Here is a 12,169-nt window from a genome sequence, read left to right as displayed (position 1 = left end):
GAGCGAGTGAGTCGCCTGGAAGTCAGAGTGGAGAAGGGTTTCGCCGAAACGAAGCAATCAATCGAAGAGCTCAAGCAACTCATCATGGGCATAGCAAGCAAGATAGGCCACGGTAACCAGGAACAACAGCAGGGTCCGACTCCGAAACGTGGATAGAAGACCCCAAGGCGATCAACTCAGGATTTGGCACTGGAACGCGAACGGGTTTCGGTGCCGAAAGGCAGTATTACAGCAGCACCTGCGATCGCTAGATGCATCGGAACTCCCCGACGTAATAGCGGTGCAGGAGACGCACGCGGAAGATTCCACGAAGATGACCCTGCCTGGATACCGCGCACACGCCTGCCCGCCGAGCGCCCGCACCTGCGGGAAGGGGGCGGCACAAGGCGTGTGCACGTTCGTCCGCAAAGGCATAGCGCACATCAAGCACGACAAATTCCTGGGTTCCCGGGATTCTGCGATAGAGCTCTGTGTAACCGAACTGGCCATAACGGGACGGCGAAGCGGAAGCAGAAGAAAGGGGAAGACGTCGACGACGATCTACGTTGCCAACGTCTACAGTAATCCGCAACACGGGAAACAGAAATTTAAGACGCTGTTTCACAAAGTCAAAGAAGCCACCCTTCAGGCGGGGAGGGACGTGGCGGGAAGAGGAGACGCGGCAGCCATCGTCTGCGGCGACTTTAACGCACAGCACACCGAACTCGGCTACACGCACACGACGGCCAAGGGCAGAAGCCTGCTGGACGACGCGAGCGAAGCCGAGTACACGTTACTCACGAACCCGGCGCACCCGTCACGCATCGGAACGTCGACTGCCCGAGACACAAACCCGGACCTCGCCTTTGCGATCCTGCCCGACGGCGGGACCGCGAGGTGGCGGAACACGGGCCACAACTTGGGCAGCGACCACTTCATCATCGAGATCACGATGCCGCTGAGCCATTCCCGCGAGGGAAGCGGCGGCAAGGTCACCAAGCACAAACTGGTCGACTGGCACAAGTTCCGCGAAACGGAGCTTGGAGAAGTCGAAGACATCGAAGCGTGGACCGCCAACATGGTGGCCGCGACAGAGGGCGCCACCGAAGAAATCGAGGCGCCGGGTGACGTGGAGAGGATGGATCCCCGCCTCGCTCACCTATTGGGGGCCAGAAGATCGCTCCAAATGTGATGGAGGAAACAACGCCATAACCGGACGCTGCGCAAGCGGGTGGCCAATCTCGGTCGCGAGATCGAGAAATACAGCCGCCAGCTCTGCGCGCAACAATGGTTCGCGCTATGCAACCAAGCCGACGGACAGCTGCACCGCGGCGGTACATGGAAGTTACTGCGACAGCTCATGGACGAGACCAAGAGCAGCGAATTTCAGCGCAGCCGAATGGCGCAGATATTACATACCACCGCAAGACAGCTGGGCGAGGACGAAATGCACAGGCGTCTCAACGAGAAGTACCTGCCGTCCACCCAGCACGAGGATCATCCAGACTACGCGGGCCCGCCCAACCCCGAACTCGACCGAGACATCGAGGAATGGGAGGTGCGACAAGCCACGCAAGATTTGAACTGCCGGTCGGCCGCTGGCCCCGACAGGGCAACAAACAAAGCGCTGCGAAACATGAGCGACGCGGCCATCTCGTCGCTCACCAGCTTCTTCAACAAATGCTGGCGCAGCGGACAGTTACCGAAGATATGGAAGACGGCCAAGACCATCTTGCTGCCGAAACCCAACAAGCCGCCGGGGATGAGGGCCTGCGACCCATCTCGCTTACGTCCTGCGTGGGCAAGGTGCTGGAGCACGTCCTCAACACCCGGTGGAATCGATACTTGGAATCCCGTGGGATGTACCCGGATTCGATGCTGGGGTTCCGGGCGAAGCTCGGCACCCAGGATGCAATGTTGCTGCTTCAACGAGAGATTCTGGAGCCCCCCGGCGGGGTTCCGAAGAACGACAGCCGCGCGATCCTGGGCCTGGATCTGCAGAGCGCATTCGACAAGGTGCGTCACTCTGCGGTCCTGGCCCAGGTGTCGCGCCTCGGGTTGGGATCAAGATCCTACGAGTATATACGGTCCTTCCTCTCTCGTCGCACGGCTCGGCTGGAGGTGGGAGGAGTCAAGCTAGAAGAGCGAGAACTGGGCAACGTGGGCACCCCGCAAGGCTCGGTGATCTCCCCGCTCCTCTTCAACCTCGTGATGATCGAGGTTGCGAGGGGCCTGGAGAAGCTCGGACCTAACATCAAGCACTGCATATATGCGGACGACGTCACCATCTGGGCGACGGGCGGCAGCGACGGCGACGTCGAAGCCGGCCTGCAGGCAGCGGTGGACGCCGTCGAGACCGCGCTCTCGGGCACGGGCCTCCGGTGTTCGCCGCAGAAATCGCAGCTCCCGATTCTTCCACCACCCGGCCGGCACAGAAAGAAGGCGACCGAAGAAGCGGCCCGCAACATCGTGGTCCGCACCGGAGACGGCGAACGGATCCCGCACGTCCCGGGCCTCCGGGTCCTGGGCATGTTCGTGGACGCCGTCCAAACCAACAGCACGGCGGTGAAACACATCACGACCAAGATGGGCATCGCCACGCGCCTTGTGAAGCGGGTCTCGTCTCGCTCGCGAGGCATGAAGGAAGAGAGCCTCCTGCGTTTGCTGCAGGCCTTCGTGGTCAGTCACGCAGCTTACGCGGGGGCTTTCCACCGCTGGACGCAGGCGGAACGTCAGAAGATCGACGCCGCCATCCGCAGGGCGTACGCGGGGGCCCTCGGGCTCCTGCAGGGAACCAAGACCACGGCCTTGCTGTCTCTGGGAGTACACAATACGCTCTCGGAGATCAGCGAGGCACAACGAGCGTCACAGCTGGCGCGCCTGGGCAGTACTGCCGTGGGCCGACGCTTGCTGGCGAGAGCCGGCCTATTGCCTTCGGGCGAAGAGCCGACGACAACATCGATGACGGACGAGCTCGTTCCCCTGCGGGACGACCTCGTCAGACGACTAGTGGTCTACCCGCTCCCCAAGAACACGGACCCGGAGCGGGACGGCGGAAGAAGGACGGCACGCGCTCTCGCGCTCGCCCGGCAGTACGAGAACGACGACGGCGCAGTCTTCGTGGACGCCGCGAGGTGCCGGGGAAGACGCGACGTGTACGTGACGGTGGCGATTCCGGCGAGCACCGGGGAGCTGATCACGGCGAGCAGCGTGCGAGCTCGAACGGCCGGCCAGGCGGAGGAGATGGCGATCGCCGCGGCCGTGGGCCTACCGGGCACCCGCACGGTGCTGAGCGATTCCAAGACGGCGGTGCGCAACTTCGCGCGCGGCGTAGTATGGAGCGGTACGGCGCGACTGGCGGAGTCCCTGGAGGCTTCGCGGGCTGCGCGACAGGACCGCGCCAAGACTATCGTCATCAAGTGGTTCCCGGCCCACGCGGGTAGGGAGCTGGCACCCAACATCTGCAACCGCAACGAGGAGGCGGACGCTGCGGCTCGTGGTCTCGCCACGTGCCGGGCCGCGGCCGATCGTCCGCCACACCTCGTCGACGACGGTGAGGAAGACAAAGAAGAAGAAGCGAAGCCCCTCGTCGACTACGGCGGGGTGCTCCGCTGGCACCGCGACCAAAGAAGAACTTTCCCACCTCCGCATAGGGAATTATCCCGGGCCGAGGCAACGAAGTTCCGGCAATTGCAAACGGAGACCGTGCTCACGCCGGCGCTTGCGCGTCACGTGTGCCCGGAACTCTATGAGAGTGCTACGTGTAGCGTCTGTGAACTGGAGACAGCGACGCTCGCCCATATAATGTGGGGATGCAACAGTGCTGTGCGCGATGGGGGGGACAATGTGCTGTGCCCGACGGACACATACCCTCCGGAAGTGCGCGTGTGCGTGGGTTCCGTGGAACTCCAAGAACAGCGACGGGCGATCCAGCGGCTCGAAGACGCCCTGGCGAAGCAAAGGCGAAAGGGGATCTCCAATCCGCCTACCCCTCCCGGCAGCGATGCCAGGGACGGTGGGAAGGACGGAGGAACCCAAGTAGCCGGAGCTAAGCCGGGCCCAAGTCTCCGAGGTCTACGTCCAAGACATTAGGACTCTTACCTAAGTCTACGACAGGGGTGAAACCGAGCCCTGTGTGGCCGGTGTAACCCTGCACGCCGGTTTCGTTCAATAAAGTCTTTTCTCTCTCTCTCCTGTTCGGAACGTACTATTCGGGTATGACCCATGTGAAGTCGGGAGTCCAACTTAAAAGGACAGTGGCGTGATCTTCGCGTCACAGACAAAAGACACACAGGAATCGTGGGTAGACACAATTACGTTTTATTATAGCGCGGGTATGGGAATCACGGCGCATGCTCTAGAGCGCCGTCAAGGTGACCGACAAAGATTATGTATTGACAGCAGACGCGAACGCCTGTGTACGCGCCCTTACTCTTTCACCCTATCCCCCTCTCCGCAACCCCCCCCTTCCCCCCTTGGAACACCGTATTACACACTGCAGCGAAATGTTGCGATTCGGGGGGTTTCAGTGGGCTCCAGAAGGTGGCGGTATACGCTCTTTCGCGATTCTTGTCTACATCGCTCTATGACAGGAGATGATAGCCTGGATCCTAGCCATTTACAGCCTCGCTGTAAAAAGTGATAACAGGCACCCTTTTAGTCTAGGCTGCAGTTATCGCAATCGGCAGTACTAGGAACCGCTATCGAAACACAGAACAAAATGGAGGAAGGCGCCGTTCTTGAGTGTCTAGCATACGTAATCATACGAACGGCATTTAGCCTTTGCAGTTCGATATCTCGGAGTAGGGATGCGCTAGAAAAATTCTGCCCAATGAAACTGTGTGGAAACACGATTGCGTCCAACTTTTCAATACAAAGATGACTGCTTACTGCAGGCAATAAAAGGATAATTATTTAATTTTAGTTAATTACGCCACCGACATCAATATTCCCCACCTAATTCAGTGTCCCCTAGGCGAAAAACCTCCCTGTAGCGGTGGTCTTCACGTGAATCTAAGCTCCTGATTTAAAAAAAGAAACCTGTATACTTAAGTTTGATCAGCCTGTATATTAACATCTGTGTACTGAAATGTACTGAACTGAACATCTGTGAGTGCTGAAATTTTTCAAAGCTTGTATTTTTGTTTGGACTGCCAAAACCCTCCGCTGAGGAGCGTTGAACTTACGGAGGCGTGAATTAGAAAAAAGCTTCCAGGGGCGCCCCTTGTGTGCCGAATAAATTCTTTTCTGGCAGTGTATTTCAGTGCGCACGTAAATTAGTTGCTTCTTCATACCGCGTCTTTGGTTTGGGCAGCGATAGGTGCGAAGGTGGCGAAGAAGCAGAGAATCCGCCTCGCGGCTGCTACCACTGCCGGTTTAGCGGCTGATACCGCTGATACCACTACCGCTGCCTGATACCGTGGCTGATACCGCTACCTCACAATTCCCACCGGATAAAATAAATCCGCGTGTAGATGGAATTGCTGATGTACGTCTTGGGTGCGGCCTGATCCCGGCGACCATTGCGGGTAACGCACTCCCACACCAGAGCAGGAGCTGCCACTCTGGTGTAGTAATGGCCACAACCTCTCATGAACACGTCAATTAACCCTCGGCTCTCAGTGCTCAGCCGCTGCTAAGGAAATGAACACGGCGGTGGTCAGACCTGTGACGCAGCAGAGGGTGCTAAGAATCCCTGGACCCTGACAGGCCGCCATAGGAATCTGAATCTGGCAACGTTTAACACAACTTTATCAACCGCGGGGAGTCTAGAGGTGTGGTTCAAGGAATTAAAGGGCACTAAATGGGATGTAGTAGGGCTTAGTGATGCTAGGAGGACAGGTGAAGCCCTCACAGTGCTGAAATATGTACACGTCAATCCTATGTTACTGTGGTTTACTGAAGGGAACAGAACTGGGAGCGGGAGTTTTATTCAGTAAAAGCATACCAGGAAACATTAACGAATACTACAGCATTACCAAAAAAGTAGCCGGTCTAGTAATTAGGTTCAACGAGTGGTACAAATTTAAGGTGGTACAGGGCTACGCGTTTACATCCAGCCATGACGACCACATAGTTGAATGCTTCTATGAAGATGTGTATCCGACAATGGCTGAAGTAAAAACACCGTATATCGTAGTTATAGGAGACTTCAATGCTAAAGCAGGCTGCAGACAAGGCAGTTGAGAACTATGGTCTGGGCTGTAGGAATATAACTGGGGACTTAATAGTAGAGTTCTCAGATCGGAATAATTTACGCATCATGAATACCTTCTTCCGCAAACGGGAGAGACGGAAGTGAACCTGGAGGAGCCCGAATGGGTAGCATAAAAATGAAATAGACCTCACACTATGCGATAACCCTGGCGTCATGCACGATGTGGAAGGGCTCGGAAGGGTGAGGTGTAGTGGCCACCGTACGGCAAGATCTCGAATTAGGCTATATTTGAGGAGGGACAGCAACAATTTAGTACGAAACAATCCGATAAATGAGCTAACAGTAAGACGGAAAGTTGAAGAATTCAGGATAGCGCTGCAGAACCGATATTCAGCTCTAACCGAGCCAGCAGAGTTCACGACGAAGCAAGCGAGTGACAATCTTACCGGCATTATAACGGAGTGTGCAGTAGAAGTCGGAGGCACGATGGCTAGACAGGGTGGTGGTAAACCTTCCCAGGAGACAGAAGATCTAACTAGGAAACGGAAAAGCATGACAGTCTCCATCCCACCTGACAGAATAGAACTAGCAGAGCTTTCGTTGTTAATCAGTAAGGGTAAGACAGCTGACATACGGAAGTATAATATGGTGAGGGTTGAGCGTGCTGTAAAGAACGGAGGCACCCTGAAAGCCGTAAAGAGGCGCCTAGGCACGCGGACAAATCAGATGCATGGACTTAAAGACAAGCAAGGCAATGCCATCACAAATGGGATAAGAAAGTTATAGTAGCCGAGGAGTTATATAGACGTCTGTACAGCAGCGGCGACATCCAGTATAATACAGCACGAGGAAGTAGTTCAGGGGAGGTAGACATTCCACCAGTAACGACCGAAAAAGTAAGAAAGGCTTTGACAGAAATGTGAGGGCGCAAAGCGCATGGTGAGAATTAGATAAATGCAGAATTAGATAAACAGGGTCTTTTCTCCACAACCATGTTTGGTTTTCGTGCACACCTGTCAACCCAGGATGTTCTCCTCCAGCTTAAACGGGAAGTGATCGACCCCGAACATGGGGACAGGGCCATCCTAACACTAGACTTGAAAGGTGCATTCGATAACGTAAAGCACAGCAAAATTCTTAGTAATCTAAATTCCACGAATTGCGGGCACAAAACCTTTCGTTATACTCATGATTTTCTTCAGGGAAGGAAGGCATACATAAAAATAGATGACACAAATTATGGACCCGTACAGATTGGAACTCGTGGCACACCTCAAGGGGCGGTGCTTTCCCCCCTTCTGTTCAACCTGGCCCTGATAAAACGTCTTGAGGGACTCAAAATGGTGGACGGGGTCCGCCACGCTATATACGCGGACGATATTACATTGTGGGCGGCAAGCGGAAGCGTCGGACAAATCGAGGAAACCCTCCAGGCAGCGGCTACTTTAGTGCACACGTACAGCCGGTAAAAGGCTTGTCTATAACACAGCGTTCGTACTCTCAGCCCTATCCTGCCCCGCCGGAGCGGGATTTGAATAAAACTATTGCGGAATTCTGAAGTCTTAGCCTTTCGCTTTTGCCTCCGACATGTTTGGGACGAGTATGTTTCGGCAGTTTTCGGATGTAGCTGGTTGAAGCTGAAATCGCTGTTATAGACAAGCGTTTTACCGGCTGTACGCTGATGAATACGGGCTCAAGTGCGCGCCGGCGAAATCCGAGCTGCTTCACATCACCCGGGACAAGGTAGAAGTACCTAAAATTCACATTAGTTTGGGTGGCACTCCGATATCCGAAGTGGAGATCATCCGCGTGCTGGGCCTGCAAATTAATAAGGGCAATAACGCCATTGCTCTTAACAAACTTAAATTCACGTGTGAACAAATCAGCCCCATGATCGGTCGAGTATCAGGCAAACACGGGGGTCTCCAGGAATGCGAGACGCTCCGCCTAGTGCAGGCCTTCGCCATCAGCCGCATAACATATGCACTGCCCTATCTCAAGCTACGACAAAAAAATCACAAGAAACTTGACATTATGATCAGGTCAGTTGTTAAGAGAGCCCTTGGACTCCCTTCTAAAACACCCACCGAACTTTTACCACAGCTCGGGATGCACAATACGATCACTGAGCTCATAGAGGCTCAGTACACGAGCCAAACCATGCGACTGTCAATGACAACTACTGCCAGGTAGGTCCTTGAGGATCTCCGCATCGCTCTACCCCGCAACCGATCAAGACAGAGCGGACATCCCTTCCGCTTGGCGCCGCAAGCTAATCGTTAAACCCCTGCCCCGTAATATGCATCCTGACCGAAACTCAGGAAGAAGGCAAGCCCGAGTAACAGCCATAACAAAACAATATGGCACCCGTAAAGGCATGTACTATGTAGACGCAGCGGGGCCCACACCGGAGGGCATCTGTACGGTTGCGGTCCTGCACGAGGGAACACAGGTGGATGGACTCTCGGTGAAAACGAGTAAAACTGAGTTTGCTGAAGAGACGGCTATAGCCCTGGCTGCCACTCACTCTGACGCAACGCACATAATGTATGACTCGCAACAAGCTTGCCGAAATTTCATCAGAGGTCGGATAGCACTCCTAGCTAGAAAAATTCTCACACATGCTAATCCAGAAATATCCGACACCATAAAACAACTTGTATGGGTACCTGGCCACCAGGGAGTAGAGGGAAACGAGGCTGCGCACACAGCCGCCCGAGCGTCTCTCCCCCGGAGTTCTTCTAACTTCCCAGGCTCTGACCGTACACTCGTACCTTACCCGCTAACCACATTCTCTGAGGTCACAACATACCTGCGCCCCGGTAGACGGGCGTTCCCTGTGCCCGCCAAAGGCCTGAATAGAACTGAGGAGCGCCATCTTCGCCGGCTACAGACGGGCTCATTCTACAGCCCCGCAATGCTCAAACACATCAACCCGTCCTTCTCGGGTTCGTGTAACTTCTGCGGTCAGTGGGCAGACACGTATCATATGGTATAGGCCTGCCAGTATAATCCAGGGTTAAAAGTCGAAAGTGAACCCAACGAGGGAGGGCTGGGAGGTGGCCCTGCCTGGCTGCTCGGACCTAGAGTCTCAGCGGGCTCTCGTCCAGCGGGCACGGGCGGCGGCCTCGAACAATGGGATACCGGACTGAGGAATACCACCCACGCAAGAGAGGCCTAACCGCCTCTCCCTCTTTTTAACTCTGTCTTGTACATTAATAAAGTTTTTCCTCCTCCTCCTCCAGGAGGGTATTGTTCCTGTATTGCTTGGGCTCATCTCTCGCCATGCAGTGGACGGGTTAAGTTTGCCTTGGGCTTCTTGTCGTCATTTTCAAGGCAGTTGCTGGCCTTTCACCACCATGCTACCACACGCGTGACGGAGGCGACGGAGGACGGAGGCGACGGGGACGCCTTCCCCAATGTAACACCGTCTACTGCTTCGCTGGAAACACTCGTATTTTTTGTAGCGTAAGCTACACTGGCCGAGGTTGAGCAGTTTCGCGTGGGCCGTGAAGGGCCGTACTGCGCAAGCGCGAAGAGTATGAGATTGGATTGAATTTGCATTGACGTGGCTTGCATTGAATTTGGATTGGATAATATTGGATTAAATGGGATTGATGGGAAATCCAATCCAATTGTAGTACGGGTGTTTAGAGTATTAGGTCTTCACATTCTCCTGTCTGTGCATTCCAGAGGACGAACGTCATAGCCAACGCAAACGGACTGGCGCTGGCGCGTGTCCAGCTGTCGGCTCCGTTGCGCAGTAGCCAAGTCTGTCACTGCTCCGGAGCCGCTTGTAAGCCCTTTCGCGTGTCTCCTGGAGAGCCGTGCTGCTCATGCGTGAGGAGCAGTGACTCGACTGGACTGGATTGGATTGGAAATCGTTTTAGAAGCAGTAAGCATGATAATCAGCTAATCCTAGACAACCAGGAAACCTAAGAATGATCTGCTGAACCTTAGCTCACGCTACGTATATCCTGGCATAGCCGAGCTAAGACATTGCTAATTTTTTGTGAAACGGCTGAAATAGTTGCACTGTTCTACTTCACTAGCTCGTTACAAACGTCCCAGTTTAGAACTCCAGCAATGCCAATATTTTTTCCAGGGCCTGTGATGTTTTATGGTAATAGATTCCTTCAGCTCAATTCTGCGCGTTCTTTTCGTAAATAAAAATGGTTTGGTATCTTTTAGGTCGGTATACAGCTAAAACGCAGCATATCAACACATTTACTTAGCGTTCTACAGCGTACTGCAAGGGAACGGCTTGTGCCCTTTTTGGAACAGAATATCGAGGAAGGCGTTTATTCGCCGAGCGGCGGCCCTACAAACAGGAACCAATAACGATGATTATTATGGCGCGCCAGGAAAAGGGCAGAAATAAAGCGATTATAATGGACGCACACAGTGTAGAAAACAGGACTAAACATGAAGGCGATATTGATAGGTCTAAACACTGAGCGTTACCGCAGTCAGGAAACATGTAAGATTCGCGCTCACAATATCCCAAAATATCATCTTGCACTGTGTGCCATACAAATTAAAACTGATCCTTTTCGCCAATCCCAGGTGGTAGGTACGTGTCGTTTTCTTGTAGGCCGTCATCATCGTCAATTGCGCGTTCACCTTGTGTTGTTTTCTTTGCGGGACTGCATCACCGCTGCTAATCATCATCGCCATCGTCATCATCGGGAGGCCCCGGGAGCGAGCGGCTGCCCACAGGACGGGGTCCTGGCAGGGATGATCCGGAGGCCGAGAACCGCGGGCAGCCCCAGGAAAGAGGGCCGGCAATCACCCAGCCGCCAGGTGGACGCCGTTGACGCCAGGTTCGTACGCGTCCACCAGATGTCTTACGCGTAAACTCTGCCAGCTGTGCCGGCGTTTGGCTTTCATCTCTGCAGCATTATACGTCCGTGTTCAAATATGAACGAAATGTCCTGATGCAGAGAGGGAGTTTTAGTGAACCAAAATAGATTCGAGGAGCGGGGCTGCGACAGTGGCGTTCCTGTCCACGAGTGAGGCGTGACTTCCCAGGTCACACCTACCAGCGCTCCCTGCCACTGCTCGTCAGAGGTGATCCAAGGAAAAGGGCTAAGAATGAGGGTACAGGGAGGCGTGAAGTGATAAACTATCGCCTTTCAATGGAGACCGTGGTTTTGCAGGGGCCAATTCTCTAAAGCGATGGGCGTCGTTTGAAGCGACGACCGTCGCTCTAGAGAATTGAGCCCCAAACACGTTCTTGCGAATGGGGGAGCTCAGGGTGTGCGCGGGATATTTACGGCGGGCGAGGCGGTGATAAATGGCGATAATGTGGGACGTTATCATTCTATCCATGGCGGAACAGGCCCCATCATAGCAGGCGAGTCAGCGGCCCTTTCGGATAGCGAGTCCTCGACTGAAGTCTTGGGCTGCCGGGTTTGCCGTGAGGGTGGCCTGGGCCTGGGTTTATATCAGTTACTCCGGGGAAGTTGGAATATTTTGTGATAAACATCTGAGTCCAAGCAGCGGCGATATGTTCCCGTGGGCAAAATTCTGGGAAGGCCGTTTTGGAATCGGAGATTATAATGAAGGGAGCCGACTTGTTGCACCATGGTAACCCTATTGCCGCCGCCTCTGCACCATCGGGGTGGAAGGCGCGAAACCGTAAGGGAATCGCCTTGGCTGTGACTTTACACCAGCTCCATTCCTGACGCACAGAGCCTGCAAACGGAGAGAAATATTTTCATTGTAGGACTGCCTTATGACCATAAGACTCAAACTGAAGAAAATATTTTTACAAGGGTATGAGGTAGGCTCTGTCGTATGAGGACGGCATCCTTATACGACAGACAGCCGTCAGCTGGAACAACTAAAACTGATTTGGCAGTTTTGCATCGTTGCATCGTCTTGAATAGTTTCGTTAAGATGAGTTGAAATATTTAACGATTCTATTATGAAAGATATTGTCATTTACGAATGGCATTACTTCTCAAGCAATGGCTACAATCTCCCTGTAAAGGGAAAAGAGCAAGTGAGCACCAACGCATAGGCTTCGAG

General features: G+C 54.1%; 1 pseudogene; it reads left to right on the top strand.

Moving 5' to 3' along the window:
* Positions 1-1,339: 1,339 nt before the first annotated feature.
* Positions 1,340-12,169, top strand: part of LOC144175722 (uncharacterized) — a 38,420-nt pseudogene continuing 27,590 nt past the window's right edge.

Source organism: Haemaphysalis longicornis, unplaced genomic scaffold, assembly GCF_048455015.1.
Source record: "Haemaphysalis longicornis isolate Haplotype H1 unplaced genomic scaffold, Haemaphysalis longicornis Haplotype H1 scaffold_3, whole genome shotgun sequence".
In the NCBI taxonomy this organism is placed as follows: Eukaryota; Metazoa; Arthropoda; class Arachnida; order Ixodida; family Ixodidae; genus Haemaphysalis; species Haemaphysalis longicornis.
This window is presented reverse-complemented; position numbering and strand designations above follow the sequence as displayed.